This window comes from Galleria mellonella, unplaced genomic scaffold (assembly GCF_026898425.1).
Source record: "Galleria mellonella isolate WM207_F2 unplaced genomic scaffold, CSIRO_AGI_GalMel_v1 utg90, whole genome shotgun sequence".
Classification (NCBI taxonomy): Eukaryota; Metazoa; Arthropoda; class Insecta; order Lepidoptera; family Pyralidae; genus Galleria; species Galleria mellonella.
This window is the reverse complement of record NW_026442172.1, coordinates 1,334,427-1,349,219: the sequence shown is the minus strand read 5'-3', so window position 1 is coordinate 1,349,219 and position 14,793 is coordinate 1,334,427. Positions and strand designations below refer to the sequence as shown.

Below are 14,793 nucleotides of genomic sequence, written 5' to 3'. Positions count from 1 at the left end.
AAAATTAAAAGGCCACAATAACTTGACAAGTACATGCTCTATATTAGTATAAGAAGCTCAAAATCTTTTATCGTGTTATCTATGTATGATTTATTGGAAATAATTTCAGTAATAAAATACTCCTTAAAAGGATGACTTGTGCCATTCAAAGAAATTACAGCAACCTAGGGTCATCTATAACACAGTAAGTATTGTGTACATATAACCAAATCTGAAGAAATATTTTCAACTTTTTTAATAACTCCGTGCAGTTACTCTAATTCAGAAAAACTTTAGCAGGAAGCACTTGAGCGCTTGCAGAAAAAGGCTCTTCTGTAACAAAGTTGCATGTAAGCTACCATTTAGTTTCCAAGTTGTAGGGATAAAATACACTTGAAATCGAGCCTGTGATGTAATATAATAGAAAAACTGTCATAGAGACAGGTAAAAAACTTTTAGTAAGTAACAAGACCCTAATTAAAAGAACTAAGCGTATACGTACAAAAGACACTCTAGGTTGGTAGCATACGTCCGTGTAGCCTAACTTCAGGCTGCAGCTGAAAATAAATGGTTTACATTTAAGCAAAACAATCACTGAGCTGTGGCCTATTTGTGTCACTGCGACACACATGCCGAAAACATATTTGTGTATTTTATTTTATTTATTTATACTTTATTGTACATATTGATAATACATAAAAATATGACAGAGGTAAGGAAATGTACAAAGACAAGTTTAATTCTAAAAGAGTTCTCTTCCAGTAAACATATATATATTTATATATATACATACAAATATATACTTACATATACATATTACACATATAAATATTACTACACATACCAATAAATAAATATAGGTTTATAAAGATAGAAGATGCTCTTTTAGTCTACTCTTAAAAATATTTATAGATCGATTCACACGAATAGGCATCCGTAGAGAATTCTACAATCTAGCAGCATGAACCATAAATCTGCTTAGCACGTAAACGAGTAAGAAGTGATTTTGAGGATCAGAGACTTTGTTGAACAAGAGGATACGTCATGAAGAACTAGGAAATCAAATCGTTCACGATGGTAAGGCGGTAAAGAAGGATTATATAGAACGGAATATAAAAACAACATTATATAAAAATCTTGACACCTTCAAATTGGTAGTCATTTCAATTTTATCTTACTTATTTATTTATCTTATTTATTTTCATATTTATTTCGTTTTATCTTGTGTGTTTTATTTTTATAACTGTGAAGCTTCTTTATTTCATTGTATGAATTTAGTTGTTAATTTATCTATCTATTTCATTAAATATTTATAATAATTTATAAAATAGTGGATTAAATAGGTATTTAATTACAGTTATTTATTGGTAATGATTAGTAAACTTATATTGCAAAGAAGAAGTTGTACCAATTCACATGCCATCAACATAGTCTATTTTATTACCTTAGACATTAGGAATAATGTTGTAAATAATTATAATTGGAAATAACGGTAATTATTTTTTTTTTCGGTTTCAAAATAGTAAACTATTGTAACAAAATTTTTGTATACTTAATAACTAAAATGACAAACAGATCTATGTCTCGCTTGTAAGAAAGTTGTACCTAACTGTCGCCTAGAGATAAATTATAAGCAATTTTAACCATTCTGATTGGAACACATACATAAAATGTTGATTTTAAAGTAGATTATATATATATATATATATATATATATATATATATATATATATATATATATATCATCACCGAATGCTGTTTTGTGACTGATAAGTATTTTATTAATTAATAGCTTTAAATAATCGATTCTCTTACCTTCAGATTAATTAGCTTATCTTGATACGTCAGTCAAATTATTGAAATATTAGACATATTTACGATTTAATTAAATATTTTCCTTTTCAATCGCATTAACATTATTTTAATTAAGAGTTCAAATAATTTCGACTATTCACTTTATTAAACAAGTAACTAATAAGGCTGATGTTATTTACAAAAAAAAATGTTATTTAACCATATTTTGTTTTCTTTGTGATTTAATGATAAATGATGTAATAAAATTTTATTGAACTAAGCTTGGCTACCTTATATTTTGAGTGTCTTCTCAAACAATCATTATACTGAAACAAAGAAGTAACAAAGTAAGTAGGTAATCACCTCCATACGTAATTCTTCTTAGCTACTACTACGAACCTGTTAAAAAAAATCCATAACATTTTTATGCCCAAGTGGAAAACTTTTAAAGAAAGGAGCAAAGTATTTTAGCAGAGCCTCACGAGGCTAGGCTATTGAAAACCAAATGACAAATACATCTAAAACTAATTAAAACTAGGTTAATATGTAATATATAGTATGAGTATAATACATTTTGTAACACTCTTACAAAGTTTATTATTACACTCTTGCGCGTATCCAGCGATACCGCTCCAGATGAGTACAGTCTAGTAATCAGAGTTCACCTTTAAATAATTATTAATTTTTTTCGTATGAGCGGAGTAAGCTCAGACAAATGCTTAGTCACAGACTAAAAATGCTAGGCCAGTTATTCACATGATCTAAGTTACCTTTACTTGTTATTTAGAACTATTACTCTGTTATGTCCATGGTACTGCTCATGTCTATAGGCGACGGTTACCACTTTCCATCAGGTAGGCTGTCAGCTTGTTTGCCATTCTAAGTTGTACAAAAAAAAAACTATTACTCATTATGGCTGGAGTATAATCCATAAACAATATCATATAGACTATACAGCCTCTAATAACTTATACTAAACACTATTACATAGAAATATATTTAAATATTGTGTAAAGGAAGATTTTACAGTATATAGGTACCAGTAAAGATTAACTCCCCACCGTTAACTGACCCCACGCTTTCGAATTGACACGTGTTTTGCGTGGTAATAGGCCATCATTCATTAGTCTGTTAATTATTTGAATGCCAGGATAAAGATTAGGCACTATATAAACAGATTTGTTACTAACTTGTAATTTAGATAGAAGAATAATTTAAGATTTCAGAAGTCCAGTAATAACTTAACAAAAACACGAGATCTATTTAAATAGGAATCGACAGAATCTCTTCAAAATAAGCGAGGATATCGATAAAAGGACGTGTACATAAATATCCATTCCATTTTAAGGGTGTTCTTCCGCAAACTTACTCGTATGTAGAGTCTTGACTGCCAGACAACAAATACTCATAAAAAACGGTGCCTACTGACCTACAATCCGATTTAGCGTGCTATTAAAAAATAGTACACATCCCGCAACGAAACTGATACCTAAACGCGACCGCAGTAGTTATAATAGCAACACGTACGGCAAATTTTACAGAGATCAATTATCTATATGGCGATGTTTTCACTAGATTCGGATAAAGATTCATTAAAAAAATATGTATTTCCATAACAGCCGCTCGAAAATATCATGTAAAAACTGCAAGAACACGAAAAATTTTTATTATAACGTAGCAAATAACGAATGTATATATATATATATATATATATATATATATATATATATATTCATATATATATGTTTAAATATATAATATATGTCAAAAGATTATTAATTTCTGGAAGATAAAAAAATCTTAGCGACTTAAACAAGTATCAAGTACAGTTATATACAAATACACAGACTAAATTCTTTTGAAGTCCGCAGTCATTTTCCTTGTTAGCTCATCACTATTGAGTTAATATTTAAATCAAATTGAATTATTAAAAAACTGGGTAATTGCAAGTCGAACTTGCGCACCGAGAATTCTGTATAATTTATAACTGAAAGAAAAATAATAATTGAAGAAAAAAATTTACTATAAATTTATGATTTACTGAGTATTTTCTTTTTACTTATACTGTATGATATTGCTTTTTGTCAAATTTTACGATTCTAGGTCAACGGGAAGTACCCTATAAGGTTGGGTTCCCATGTTCAAATGTCAAAATATACGCTACATAGTTTGATCATGTTGAATTAGAAATTTGATTTTTTCCCAGTTTCAAACGATTATAGATTTGAGTATTTGATATTAATTTCAGCTTACCTCCTCGCGTTCTTAAGAAAAAGTATCTTGACAGACGGAAAGACAGACGAACAAAAAAATAATCTTACAAGCATTCAGTTTTTTTCTTTTGAAATGCGAAACAGTCGAAGTATACTGTCTTATAAAATAAATTAACAGCTAACCAAATATTTCACTACCTTTACACAAAAAAAAATTATGTAATAGACAGTGATTTTGAACTTGTTATCCATTTAAAAATAATCTAAACACATATTAATCTAATCCAAGGAAGTTAATTAAGGATCTGTGTAAAGTAACGGACTAGCAAACTACGGATACAGGTGATTGGATAACTTTATTGGCCTTTTAATGATCCGTATAAATGGATAACCGTACCTTCAATAAATAGTTTACTTTGTTGTTTACAATAAATATCACTTGATCAAAAGATCTGGGTAAATATATTTTAGACAAGCAAATTTTGCTTAATTTATGACAAAATATTCACAGATGTTAAATAGTAATCAATGACAAGATACTATCATCTATTTTTGTTTATTATTTATTAGGCAGGCTACTTTTAAATAAATCACATCAAACCATAAATGATTTTTTGGCCGTTTTGAATAAATCAAATCAATATCGATTTAATCGGTTTAATCCTAATTCTATTGCATTAGAAGATATTAAACAATACACTGGTGGCGTCCATATTTGAAACCATTGTAATTCTGACTAATATGGTAGTCCGTGTACTTCAATAAATCAACGAAATTTTAATATATCGTAGGAGACTTCTGTCACAATAATTAAGTTTAACCTTCACATGTACCTAGAGTACAAGTATATCAGAATCAAGGTTTTTACAGATTATGCGAACTGCTTTGTTAAGACGCCTACACATGTCTTTTGTAAGGTAACAAAAGCTGTCTGATGGATTAACAGCGATTCGCAGCCCTTGTGTCTGGCTCTTTATGTGCAAAGATTGAATGGGGGCACTGTTCTCATAATTATAAACTGGAAACATGCAAATTATTCTTAAGAACTAATAAGTTACAAAACCTGACTCAGCGTTTGAAAATATTTTATGACAAATTATTCATCTCTATGTATTTTTTTTTTTGATGAGTGAAAATGGTATGGTAACCCCGCCTGCGCTAACGGGATACGCTGGCGGAGCACCAGTGAAGGGTGATAGATGCGAATGAAAACAGGCCAGTTAGGCCATCATGATGAATTCATCAGGAATTAACCATGATAGTTTCCAGGGGGAAACGCGAGGAGGTCGACCTAGTTGGGTATATTGCTAGCAATGGGATTCTCAGTCTCCATTACTAACAATCCCTTTCCCCCCTCTTTATGTATATTAATATTATAAAGAGGGAAGATTTTATTATTTGAATAATTTTAAGTTTATAATTTTGTATAAACTCAAAACTACTTAATTGATTTCAAAAATTCTTTAATTAATAGAAAGCTACACTATCAGCGAGTTATATAGGCTATATATTATTTTAAAAAATAGAGATGTTATGTAGCCAGAGGTATCAAAAATTTACCTATTAAAGGTAATATAAAATAAAAAAAACTTTCTATCTATCTACCTTTTGTTGGGACAGATCACTAGTTTATAAATAATAAATATGGTCGCTCATTATGTTTTTTCCCGCGAACACACAGGTTATAGAATTAGCTGCCTGTCTAGGTATTTCCTAGAGACTACAGTACAGTATGGGATTCTTCTAAAATAACATTATTAAATCTTCTTCAGGGTCGGAAATGCACGCGTGACACTCCTGATATTACAGGCGTCCATAGACCACAGTAAGTACAGTACTTAACTAACCATTTACCATCAAACGGATTGTATGCTTGTCTACCATTTAAGTGATATAAAAAATATGTGTCTAAATATGTATAAGATACATTAAAACTACTCGTAAAGTATCCTTACTATATTAGTATTCTTACTTCAATTCATGACAAAGCTCGTGAAATAACCGACAGAATACCATAATTCTTTTATATTATCCTACTTTGATGCATATAAAGATTATATACAACTTTATAGATATATACTTTATATATAGTTCCATTGAATAATTTTGACATTGGTCTGAGATATAGAACATAAAAAGATAAGAAACTCATGAATGTTCGACACACTTTAGTGCTTGTTTATCTTCAATTTGAACAAGGTTCGCTTATGTCATTGCAACTTAAATAACCGATCGCGTCAAACATTTTGATCAAAAATCATTGTTTTTGTCCTAAGCGAGGAACATTTCTTCATAGAAAAATTGTAATTTGCGTCTCGTATAAATGTAATTCTACTTAAAATTACAAAGTTAATGTTCATATCTCCTATTTTAAAAAACCTTGTTCCCACAAATTCATCGTCGTAGCCAAAATATATTAATATACTATTATATTACATTAAGATTCAATTATTAAGATTAATAATTCTATATTAGAAGTCACAATCATTATATATTAGAAGTCACGACTATTTTTAACCCTAGTAAGTATATCAATATTAACAACGCGTTAAAAATATGTAACGACAAATAGTATTTCCCCTGGTAATCCAAGAAATTCTGTATTTTAGGCAACCTACGAGTTTCAGCTAGTTATATACATCAGGTACAAAATTATTTTATATTTAGTGTTTTTTTTTCTGTCTCCACACCTTTCCTGTGCTGCCTGTTTCTGCCAACGCTACGTCATCAGACTTCTTTGAGACGCCCACATTTTTGCTTGCCATAGAGATTTCAATCAAGTACCAGTTTACGTATATGAGATAAATGGATCCGAATCCTTTTGTAGTATCTGACATTTACGGCATATTATCTGCAGGTTAATCAGCACTTTATGTTTATACGTTAGAAACAAGTCATATTTAGAGATTTATTATTTTGATTTGCAACAGCACCTGTAATAGATATATTTTTTGGTTGTACATTTAGTAAATTGATACTTAATTTGCCCTCATGTTTTTTTTTTCTTTCTGGTAAAATACATGTCTATACGAGTATCTCTTGTAACACAAATTTTACTGACATTCTTACTCTACAAACCGAAACAATTAAGCACGTGTTGCTGACAACCTGAAGAAGATAATGTTTATAAGCAAGACAAAATATATAAAGTCAATATTCAATTAATGTTAAACATATCTATAAATATAGTTAATTATTGTAAATTATAGCCGCACGCTAATAGTTACTTACCTAAGATAAAAGAGTACTTACTTACTTATACTTTTATTAAGATAAATACCTAAGAGTAAATCACTAGAGTAATCTGAGTCTTTTTATACTCATTAAGTTAAAGCTATTCTATATATACACCGTATAAATATTTAAATATAAGCTTAAATATTTATATTTAAGCTTTATTTAAGTAATAAATAGAAGCGCTATGCTTGTGGTTTACGATTAATAATATATAAATATTTTAGAAATATTTTTGCATATTTGCTAATAAAACTGTCATATGTTAAACGGTAGATGACACATTTAACTCTTTATAAATATGCTCATACTTACTCGTATTCCTATCATAAAAACATATTTAATATTGGTTGTGATATTCATTTGTATATAGGTGAGTATGCTAAATATGATGACACTAAATCGAGAAGAAAACATTGTTATAATTCATCATATCAGCCTTTAACTGTCCACTGCTAAACATAAACCTCCCCTTGAGGGGTTTTGCCAGTTGTTGCCACGTTTGGCAGGCGGGTCGGCAACCATAGTCAGGTTTTAGAGATGTTTTAAGAGGGACGCTGCTGCCCATCCCTTGCTCTCCCTTAGTCTGCTCTTACGACATCCACAGTATAGGAAGGGGTGGCCTATTCTATGCCGGGACCACACGGCCATATATTGATAACAATAGAAAAATTTGATGCTTTATCATACATATTTGTAAATATATATTTGGTGTACTAAATGTTATATATATGAAGTATAGGTTTAAGGAACCTACTAAACTTTAAAAGTAATTACTACTTTTACCTAATACCTAGCATGGGGGGAAAGGGATTGTTAGCAATGGAGTTTGACAGCCCCATTGCTAGCAATATGCCTTATTAGGTCGACCTCCACGTGGTTCCCCCTGGAAACCATCGTGAAAAATTCTTTTTGAATTCGTCACGGTGGGCTAACTGACCTACTTCATCTTCACCTATCATCCTTCACTGGTGCCCCGCCGGTATATACCGATAGCGCGGGTGGGGTTACCATTCCATTATCATCCATTAAAAAATATCTAGTATGATTAGTATTGTATTATAGGATTAAAATAAGCCACTTTTATCATATAAATATATATATGTACCTCTAATATATTCATAATATCAGTTCAAATAGATGAAGGAAAACCAACGTATACGAAGACGTTGACTTATGTCTAATGTATATGAGTTATCGAAGTAGGTGTTATCCGTACGGTGGAGTACGAATATGTGTCGCTTTTCTTTCTTATCCCTATTTCCAAGATGTGATCATAATCAGATAATTAAATAAGAAAAAAAGAAGGACTACTAGGACGAAGAGAAGAAAAACTAATATATATACGATATATAATATACAAGTACAATAATAATAGTAGGTGATACATCAGAAAAATATATAAAGTAATGCTACAATTATATATCAAAAAAGAATACTTATAATATACTAGATTATATAGATATAGTAAAACATTATAGTACAGTAATCGACTGATAGGTGTACGGTATCATTATATTACGTACATTATATTTTTTAGAAACTACAGTATTAGTGTAATTAAATGGTTAATTATGACAAATAAACTCTAGCAGTAATTGCAATCTATATTATTATAGCTTTAAAATGATTCAATAGGTTAATACCCACCTATAATTACCTACACTATCTTCAATACAGTTAACAGCTTTGTTAGCTTCTTGGTCTTACATATTTTATTTTATTCCAAATTTGTGTTTTTATGCAGTTTATATAATTAGTTATTTTTAAAATCATTAAAGCATTCCAAAATTCGAGAATTTTGGAAATTGTAGTCTGTTTCTAGCTATAATAATGTATATTAATTCATCTGAACGAGATATTAAAATGGAAATAAATCTGCATTCAAAGTTGACTATTACATAAACAGATCCAATAACGGTATATGAATAAATATGCAAAAAGTATACATAAATCGGACATTACATTGGAGCTAATATAGGCCTTGACCATGACTGTGGCAGCAGCGGTGCGCTCCACTGCCGCGCACGCCACAATCCCCGCCGCCGCACTCCCCTTCTTGCTATAATAGATTATAAATAAATTATTCATACAAATAATGCCTACTTTAAGAAATCCTTTTAGAGAATCGTGTTGTTTACATTTTTCATTTATTGATACTATTCTTGTCTATTGATATCAATATTGCGAGGAGTTAGAGGAAAATTTTTAATATGTGCTATGAAATATTATTGAGCATCATATTATAAAGAAAAACTAGTGTCTTTAGCACTCAATTTCTCTTCCTATTCCATAAGAATTTACATGAAAATGTAATATATGGTAACACTAATGTTATAAATTCTAATAATGTAATTAGGCATAGTCGAAATATGAACTTACTAACTACGAAATATCTACAAAATCACAAGCACATACTTTTACACAGAAACATTAAAAAATATTACAAAAACATGATTCCACTACTGAAATCTCAATTATATGCATTAATTAGGTAGTATTTGACGTATCATAATATCATCAGTATGTGTCGTATGACATACAAATATTAGTAAGTAATAAATTATTTTTGAGATTATTATTGAGATTTATTTATACTTAGGTATTAAGTATTAGTATTAGGTATAGTTAAAAATTAATGTCAATAATATCGGTGAGATTATTAAAGAATATTTTAATGTGAACTGTAATCAGGACACCTATGCAAATACGAAATTATTTTATATTACTAATGTTCAATTGGTATTTGTACCTAAAAGTCTGTCTGTATTTTTATTACAGGTTGTTTATTCTTTGCATGCCTGAACGCAAGCAGCGAGCTTGGCCGTAATTTACGTAGCGAAATTACGGTCGCTTGTGTAATGCCGCGCAATAATATGTGATTTTATCATTTTGTGCTATCGACGTCGTTTCTTGTGGTCTTTACATTTGTGATACAAATAAGACGTTACAAGTAATATTTAGATATATTTAATATAATGAGTTTCGATTGATACATAAGAAAGACACGTACCTACTCATACCTACCAGAAAATATAATGTTGTTTACTTACTATACTATACTATGTATATATAATTCTAATACCTAGTTATAATATAATTATAAAAATAAGCTTGTTAACTCTTAACAGATCAGCCAATCGTCACAGAATTTAATATATTTATTTACTTTTCAAGTAAAAAATAAAGACATAGGCTACTTTTATGTCAGTAGAAGGTATAAACTAGTATATAATAAAATAAAAAAAGTAGAGTATCATCATAATTAAGGTCTGTACTTCTTTTAAGACAGTTTCACTTATGTGCAAAATCTTGCAATATAGAACTTTTAAAGTTAATACAAATCCTTACTAACACTATAAACGTGAAAGGGAATTTGTTTGTTTTGTACCTTCTAGCGCCTTAACAGCTTAATCAATCACTATAACGTTTGTTATATATATATTACGAGATGAAAAAGAATATAGCCTACTTTTTATCCCAATCAGGAAACATATCTAGTAATTTATCAAGAAACAAAGCTAGCAATTTATAAAATGTTATTTATTTTACAAAAAAAAAATCTTTTATGAAGATTAATAAAATTATTGACTGCAACGAGAAATTAACTCTAATAAATGAACACACAGACAAACAGACCGGTTATAAAATAAATAATTACATGTGAATCCCAATAGTGGAGATTTATGCAGCTCTTCATATTAATTCATTTAAATTTGGATTGCCAATATTTATATATGGAGAAACAAAAAAATATATAACGGTTTCTCAAGATTATAGCGCTGTGGTCTCGAAATTCTGCTCGAGTCATATATTTTAAAAGGTAGAAACAAAATCAAATTTCGTATTAAGTTATCCGAATCTGGGTTGTTCTTAACTCACAACAAAAACCAGTCTGCTTACAATTGAACTGGTCCACAGAAGTAAAGTCGCCCAGTAGCAATAAAACTAGTTGTGCTTGAAACTTGTCAGAAAAATAATACGATAAAAATAATATAGATATTCGGAAGAAATTCAAAGTCGCATCCCGCAAAAATACTATCAGAAAGTATAATGAGTTACTGACTAAGACAAATAACTGACAAAGACAAGGAGCATTTACTTATTTATTAAACTTTAATACACTTAAATGCCGGACGATAATACCATATAACGTTATGAAAAGAATGTTGGATGAAAAGAAATTATTATTATTAAATTATTTATAATCCTCAGAGGTTTGGTTTATCAAGACTAAAAACAATTGATATATCGTATTTTAGTTATGCTAAAGTACCAAGAAGAAAGGCTAACTGCGATTGTCAATACGTCTGCCAAGCATGGCAACTACTGGCAAAACCCCTCAGTGGCAAAAACCAAGAAGTAATGGCCCACTGTCCTTTGGCTCGGGACCATTCATCCATGTATAAATGACATAATGTACTATAATCTAGACTTTTAATATGTAAGGCCAATTTAAATAATGTAATTGAATTATAATTTTGTTTACCGGTTTTTTTTTTATATAAAATGTAAAATATTTGCATGCCTACAACTTTTAAGGCAATTAAACAGGTGCCAAAATAATACCACGTGGCTTGTAATAATTTTAAACTGTTTAATGCAAATAAACTCATTTCATTTCATTTCATTTCATTCCTTTGGTGGACAGTTAACAGCTGATATGAAAATTCCAAGAGATAACAAACAAATTCGCTTTTCTATTTATAATGTTAGTACGGATGCAACCTCTGGTTATTTTTAATACCTGTTAAATCTGATTATAAACGGTAGCTATTGTGTCCCTTTATTGCTATAGCATAAGCGCCAGACATCAAGATGATTGTGACTACATACATACCTCTTAACAAACACCGGTCCTACAGATAGGATGCTGTTTTTGCTTGCACAGGCTGCAGGGCAACCGGTTCATATCCTGTCCCGTGCCATTGCAACATTGTTCATCAAAGATAGCAAAAACTAAAAAGCAACGATGCACTAATAGAAAACGTAGCGCTTAAATCGCTGATAGTAGTTCATACTACTTTTAATTCTTACCGTATAATAAATTTTAGCCATCAAATATGTAATAATATAAAATTTACTAGTCTAAAAACCCCGAATATTGCAAAAATCTGCAGTGGGACCATACACAATTACATATACTGAATACTGATTCCCTTCTGCTATTTACACTACGTTTGTCTATGCTGTATACTCACTAAAAGATCTTTCTCCTATAACGATTGCAGATTATTGGAAGTATGTACTTGTATGTCCAGTTCATTAATAACTTAAACATATTGATCTTTTTGTTTTACATAAGTTACAATTATTAATAATTACTAAAGTATTACTAATAAAGTAATGTAATTTACTGGAATAAATACTAAAACATATACTTATTTAACTAATTAATTTACTAAATTAATTATTTAACAGTATTACCAAAATTGGAAAACACTATAACTGTATATAAATTGTTCAAATTTATATAAAAAAATGTGCAAATATTTGCCAACCAGTTTTATGTTGATACGCATTCATGTATTAAATTCGTAAGCTAAAATATTTTTATTGAAACTAAAAGCTATTCTTTGACCGTAACGTCTTTTTTAAATAAAAAGAAAACCACTTAGGTCCTTCCTATTTAATAATTTATTATCCACTACATTCTCGAAAGGTGTGGGCTATTTAAAAGATAATTGATTTATTTTGTTTTGTTCAACTAGTTATATTAACATTATTTTATTTGTTAAACTTACGACGACAATTCCACAAAAGATAGTCAAAAAATATTTTCAATCTATTGACAGACATTAAGTCTGCTAAAACAAAAGATCATGGAAAGGTCGCAGTGTGACAGGTTTTTCTGTCTGGAAAAAGCATTGAATAATAATAATAATAATAGTGTTTGCTAGAACTAAACACATTACATTTAGTATAATAATAACTTTGGATAGTCAAGATATTGTGTTTTAATTATGCATCCACTCACTGAGATTCACAAGCTGATTCCACATATAGAATTAGATACGTGTTATAAATCTTAATTATACTACACACCATGAAATTATTGTCGATATATTATAGAGCGAGAGATGGCATAAAAATATTAAGTTTCAAGTTTGGTATTTCGCCAGCGATCTCTAGCTTTTTTTATGTAACTTAGAATAGCAAACAAATTGATGGCCCACCTGATGAAAGTGATAACTGTCGCCTATAGACATTAGCAGTACCATGGACAACAGAGTACACTGTTTCACACATAATACTCCCCATGTATTACCATTTCGGAAGAATAAAGTGATATTCCTCTGTACCCTGTAAATTCACTGCTATATTCCACCCTTCAAACCGAAACAAAGCTATGCAAACACAACTGTTTCACGATAAAAACACAAATGAAATAGAGGTATAGAGTTCTATAATTATTTCGAATATGTAATTATTGACATATTTAAAAATTTAAATTCAAAATAATTTAAAAAGAAATAGGCATTTCATTTGGAATTATTAATTAAAATATTTACTTGAAAGAAATTTTAATGAAGAATACATATCCAATGTTATTTAAAATTTTATTCAGAAGTTTGAGAATAATAGATCTGAAATATAGAAGACTTTATATAAGTTTTTTTTTTATAAACCTTCAAATTATCTTCTATATACTCGTATAAATCTATTTAGGGGTAGGTCTATGTTCAGCAGTGGATAGTTAAAGATTGACATGATAATAAATCTATGTATTACTTTTTTTTAGGTGTATATTCAATATAATTATGTCAGCGTCTCTCTTAAAACATTTCCAAAGTCTAACTGCGCATGCCAATATCCCTCAAAGGAGAAGGCTTATGTTCAACAATGAACAGTTAAAATTTGATATAAATGTCAACATATATTAAATATCTTGAACAATTTGCTATTAGCAGTTGCTTTAAAAAGTTAGTACAAAAGCCGCCCAAATTAAACAAATAACATTTTTATTATTGTACATAGATGGAAGAATATAGTGAGCATAGAAAATGTAACGCTCTAATGAGAAAGCAAAGTGACAAATGTCTACGACCTGTTGTCACGACCAACAGAAATGTGCTAAATTCATGGAGCAACAACCTGAACGTGACGATCCTCTATTAAGTTGTTTGAACTGCTCTCAGCATCCATAGGTACTATAAGCTCTGTGTCATCATGAGATACATTTGTTATATCGAAATTAAAACAAGTGCGTGTCAGTTAAAGGTACTTATTATGCGTTTGTATAAATATACTTACTTCTAAAGGTTCTGAAGACTTCTGTGGTGACATGTTGCTTTTACTTAAAATATTCTGGGTAATATGTCCAGATTTCTTTTACTATATCATATTGTAAATTATAAATCAGCCAATTTATGTATCTATACCTAAATATATCTTCTTGTATACAAATAGAGACAAAGTCTAGACTTCTAGAAAGCGTTTGATAATGAATATCTTGTTAGAATTGATTCAATTATCATAGTAAATATTTACAGGTTTAGTAGCAACTTATTTTAATAATAATCATGCCGCAGCTTTAAATTAACTTTATAATAGTGACTTTCATGTTTGCAGA

The 14,793-nt window shown here is 29.6% G+C and overlaps 1 long non-coding RNA gene across 1 annotated transcript in view; it reads left to right on the top strand.

Annotated features, from left to right (window-relative positions):
- Nucleotides 1–896: 896 nt before the first annotated feature.
- The window catches only part of LOC128202351 (uncharacterized), a 29,597-nt gene continuing 15,700 nt past the window's right edge, over nt 897–14,793 (top strand). Inside the window, exons 1-2 of the long non-coding RNA XR_008253727.1 lie at nt 897–1,056; nt 5,759–5,811. This is a non-coding gene — a long non-coding RNA (uncharacterized LOC128202351). The remainder of the gene's footprint in view (nt 1,057–5,758; nt 5,812–14,793) is intronic.